This window comes from Triticum dicoccoides, chromosome 2B (genome assembly GCF_002162155.2).
Source record: "Triticum dicoccoides isolate Atlit2015 ecotype Zavitan chromosome 2B, WEW_v2.0, whole genome shotgun sequence".
Taxonomy (NCBI): domain Eukaryota; kingdom Viridiplantae; phylum Streptophyta; class Magnoliopsida; order Poales; family Poaceae; genus Triticum; species Triticum dicoccoides.
In genome coordinates this window covers 671193428-671198879 of record NC_041383.1, presented here as the reverse complement: position 1 = coordinate 671198879, position 5452 = coordinate 671193428, and positions in this window count along the sequence as shown.

Here is a 5452-nt window from a genome sequence, read left to right as displayed (position 1 = left end):
GAGAAGAAGAAGCAAAGAGAAGAGAACAAAGGAGCAAAAGAAGTTGTAGAGGAATATGCCTTTTTATTCATATTCCAACATGATGAGCTAGAAAGGCAAATGGAGGAGTAGAACAGACAATGGGCATGGGAGGAAGAGATACAAGATGGGCAACTAAACATGTAGTAAGCTATATGGGAATGAAGAACAAATAAGATGAGGCCTACTAGATTGATCTTTCTTGCAATGGGAGAAGTGTTTAGCTTTGGGTTCAATCTTGCGGTGTCCTTTCCCAGTGATAGTAGGGGCAACAAGGCACATATTGTATTGTAGCCATCGAGGATAAAAAGATGGGGTTTTCATCATATTGCTTGTGTTAATTCCTCTACATCATGTCATCTTACTTAATGCGTTACTCTGTTCTTTATGAACTTAATACTCTAGATGCAGGCAGGAGTTGGTCGATGTGTGGAGTAATTAGTAGTAGATGCAGAGTCATTTCGGTCTACTTGACACGGAAGTGATGCCTATGTTCATGATCATTGCCTTAGATATCGTCATAACTATGCGCTTTTCTATCAATTGCTCGACGGTAATTTGTTCACCCACCATAATATTTGCTATCTTGAGAGAAGCCACTAGTGAAACCTATGCCCCCCGGGTCTCTTTTCCATTATATTGATTCTCTTTTACATCTTACTAGTTTCCGATCTACTATTTTGCAATCTTTTACTTTCCGATCTATAAACCAAAAATACCAAAAATATTTACTTTACCGTTTATCCATCTCTATCAAATCTCACTTTTGCAAGTGACCGTGAAGGGATTGACAATCCCTTTATCATGTTGGGTGCAAGTTGTTGATTGTTTGTGCAGGTATTCGGTGGCTTGTGTGTTATCTCCTACTGGATTGATACCTTGGTTCTCAAAACTGAGGGAAATACTTACGCTACTTTGCTGCATCACCCTTTGTTCTTCAAGGGAAAACCAACGCAAGCTCAAGAGGTAGCACACATTCACTTTAAATAGGGCAACATCTAAGTCCGTTGAGATGACACCGCATGAGTTGTGGTTTGGCAAGAAACCTAAGTTGTCATTTCTTAAAGTTTGGAGATGCGACGCTTATGTCAATAAGAGGCTTCATCATGATAAGCTCAAACCCAAAGCGGAGAAGTGCATCTTTATAGGATAACCTAAAGAGACCAATGGGTATACCTTCTACCACATATCCAAAGGCAAAATCTTTGTTGCCAAGAATGGGTCTTTTCCAGAGAAGGAGTTTCTCTCGAAAGAAGTGAGTGCGAGGAAAGTAGAACTTGATGAGGTAATTGTACCTTCTCTCGAATTGGAAGGTAGCACATCATAGAAAGCAGTTCTCGTGATGCCTACACCAACTGAAGAGGAAGCTAATGATGATGATCATGAAACTTTGGATCAAGTTACTACTGAACTTCATAGGTCGACCAGGGTACGCTCCTTACTAGAGTGGTACGGTAATCTAGTCCTGGATGATGGGTCTAGAGGAAGGCATTGGGAAGTAATAAGTAGATGATGGGTTGCTAGAGTGACAGAAGCTTAAACCCTAGTTTATAAGTTGCTTCGTAAGGGGCTGATTTGGATCCATATGTTTCATGCTATGGTTAGGTTTACCTTAATACTTCTTTTGTAGTTGCGGATGCTTGCAATAGGGGTTAATCATAAGTGGGATGCTTGTCCAAGAAAGGGCAGAACCCAAGCACCGGTCCACCCACATATCAAATTATCAAAGTAACGAACGCGAATCGTATGAGCGTGATGAAAACTAGCTTGACGATAATTCCCATGTGTCCTCGGGAGCGCTTTTATCATTATAAGAACTTGTCCAGGCTTTTCCTTTGCTACAAAAAGGATTAGGCCACCTTGCTGCACCTTCTTTACTTTCATTGCTTGTTACCCGTTACAAATTATCCTATCACAAAACTATCTGTTACCTACAATTTCAGTGCTTGTAGAGAATACCTTACTGAAAACCGCTTGTCATTTCCTTCTGCTCCTCGTTGGGTTCGACACTCTTACTTATCGAAAGGACTATGATAGATCCCCTACACTTGTGGGTCATCAAACACCGAATCTACAAACTATGAAGAAGCTAAGATGAGCCCGGATTCCGACAAATGGCTTCAGGCCATGAAATCCGAGATAGGATTCATGTATGCGAACAAAGTATGGATTTTGGTGGACTTGCCCGATGATCGGCAATCCATTGAGAATAAATGGATCTTTAAGAAGAAGACAGATGTTGACGGTAATATCACCGTCTATAAAGCTCGACTTGTCGCAAAGGGTTTCCGACAAGTTCAAGGGGTTGACTACAATGAGACTTTCTCACCCGTAGCAATGCTTAAGTCTGTTAGAATTGTGTTAGCTATTGCGCATTATGTGTTTATGAGATCTGGAAAATGGAAGTCAAAACGACATTCCTTAACGGGTTCCTTAAGGAAGTGTTGTATATGATGCAACCAGAAGATTTTGTCGATCCTAAGGATGCTAACAAAGTATGCAAGCTCCAGCGATCCATCTATGGACGGGTGCAAGCATCTCAGAGTTAGAATATACACTTTGATGAGGTGGTCAAAACTTTTGGGTTTATACAAAGTTTATGAAAAAGCTTGTATTTACAAGAAAGTGAGTGGGAGCTCCATAGCATTTCTGATAGTTTATGTGGATGGCATATTGTTGATTGGAAATGATGTAGAATTTTTGGAAAGCATAAAGGGTTGTTTGAAAGGAGTTTTTCAAAGGAAGACTTGGGTAAAGTTGCTTACATATTGGGCATGAAGATCTATAGAGATAGATCAAGACACCTGATAAGACTTTCATAGAGCACATACCTTGACAAGATTTTGAAGGAGTTCAAAATGAACGAGTCAAAGAAGGAGTCCTTTCCTGTATTGTAAGGTGTGAAGTTGAGTAAGACTCAAAGCTCGACCACGATAGAAGAAAGAGAAAGGATGAAGGTCATCCCATATGCCTCAGCCATAGGCTCTATAATGTATGCCATGTTGTGTACCATACTTGATGTGTGCCTTGTCATGAGTCTGGCAAGGGGGTACAAGAGTGATCCAGCAGTGGATCACTGGATAGCGGTCAAAATTATCCTTAGGTACCTAAAGAGGACTAAGGAAATATTTCTCGGTTATGGAGGTGATAAAGAGTTTGCCGTAAATGGTTACGTTGATGCAAGCTTTGGCATCGATCCGGATGACTCTGAGTCGCAAACCGGACACGTATAGCAGAGCAATCATTTGGAATAGCTCCAACTGAAGTGTGGTAGCAGCATCTATAGTATGACATAGAGATTTGCAAAGTACACACGGATCTGAATGTTGCAGACCCGTTGACTAAAACATCTCTCACAAGCAAAACATGATCAAACCCCATAACTCACTGGGTGTTAATCACATGGAGATGTGAACTAGATTATTGACTCTAGTGCAAGTGGGAGACTGTTGGAAATATGCCCTAGAGGCAATAATAAAATAGTTATTGTCATATTCCCCGTTCATGATAAATGTTTACTATTCATGCTAGATCCGTATTGACTGAAAACTTAAATACATAAGCTACATCGTGTCCCTAGTATGCCTCTACTAGACTAGCTCGTTGATCAAAGATGGTTAAGTTTTTCTAGCCATAGACATGAGTTGTCATTTGATAATGGGATCACATCATTAGGAGAATGATGTGATGGACAAGACCCAACCGTAAGCTTAGCATCAGATCATTTATTTATTTGGTACAACTTTCATCATGTCAAGTATCTGTTCCTTAGACCATGAGATCGTGCAACTCCCAGATACCAGAGGAATACCTTGTGTGCTATCAAATGTCACTTCGTAACTGGGTGATCATAAAGATGCTCTACATATATCTCTGAAGGTGTCTGTTGGGTTGGCATGGATCGAGATTGGGATTTGTCACTCCGTGTGATAGAGAGATATCTTTGGGGCCCTCTCGGTAATACAACATCATAAAGAGCTTGCAATTAATGTGGCTAATGAGTTAGTCACGAGATCTTGTATTACAGAACGAGTAAAGAGACTTGCCAGTAACGAGATTGAACTAGGTATGGAGATACCGACGATCAACTCTCGGACAAGTAACACATCACCGGACAAAGGCAATTGCATACGGGATTGACTGGATCCTTGACATCGTGGTCTAACCGATAAGTATATTCGTTGAATATGTAGGAATCAATATGGCATCCAGGTCCCGCTATTGGTTATTGACCGGAGAGGAGTCTTGGTCATGTGTGCATGTTCTCGAAGCTGTAATGTTCGGTAGCGCTAGGGTAGTATTGAGATATAAATAGTGGAAATTCTGAAGGTTGTTCGGAGTCTCGGATGGGATCCAGACAACACGAGGAGCTCTAGAATAGTCCGGAGGTAAAGATTCATATATGTAAAGTTGTTATCGGGGTTCTGGAAAAAGCTCGAGTTTTTTCGGTATTGTACCAGGAAGGTTCTAGAAGGTTCCAGAGTGGGGCCCACCTACATGGGGGGATCCACATGAATGTGGGTAGTGGGGAAAGTCCCCACAAACCTGGTCTATGCACACCGAGATCCTCTCTTAAAAGGAATAGTATCATATCCCGAAGGGATAAGATCGGGATCCCTAAAAACGGGGGATAGCGATCGGTGGGGAAGGAAAGGAGGGATTTCTTTCTCCCCCTTCGGCCAACGATCCTATGGACTTGGAGGGCAAGCCACCAGCCCCCTCCACGCCTATATAAAGGCGAGGAGGCATTGGGGGCAGCAACCCTTCGCCCTTGCTCGTTACCTCTCTCAACTCCTCCCACGTTTCATCGGTACGCGCTTGGCGAAGCCCTGCCGAAATTCCGCTGCCACCATCACCACCATGCCGTCGTGTTGGTCCTGATCTCATCTACCTCCTCTCCCTCGCTTGCTGGATCAAGAAGGAGAGGACGTCGCCGAGCTATACGTGTGCTAAACTCAGAGGTGCCGTCCGTTCGGCAATAGATCGGATTGGATCGTGATTGGATCTGTAAGAGTACGACTACATCAACCATGTTACGACACTAACGCTTTCGGTCTACAAGGGAATGTAGACACACTCCCCTTCGTTGCTTTACATCTCCAGAGATAGATCTTGGGTGTTTCATAGGAATTTTTTTATTTTCATGCAACGTTCCCTATCAGTTTAGCCCAAAAACTACAAAGTAAAGGAAGTGTCATACAACAGTTGGCCAAGACCTAGAGGTTGATTAGTTTCCCCGCACGTCTCGCCCACTAGTCCAACATGATGGACATGACCGGGCGCGCCCAAGCATCCCCATATCTGCCCCACATATGGGATGTATATGGGGTGTGTCGGACAACCCGGACATTTGGGCTGTGTGTGAGTGGCTGGTTGGGTTGTGATTGGATGGTGTCCTGGTTGTCCGCACGGATGTTTTGGTGAGGGGCGCTTG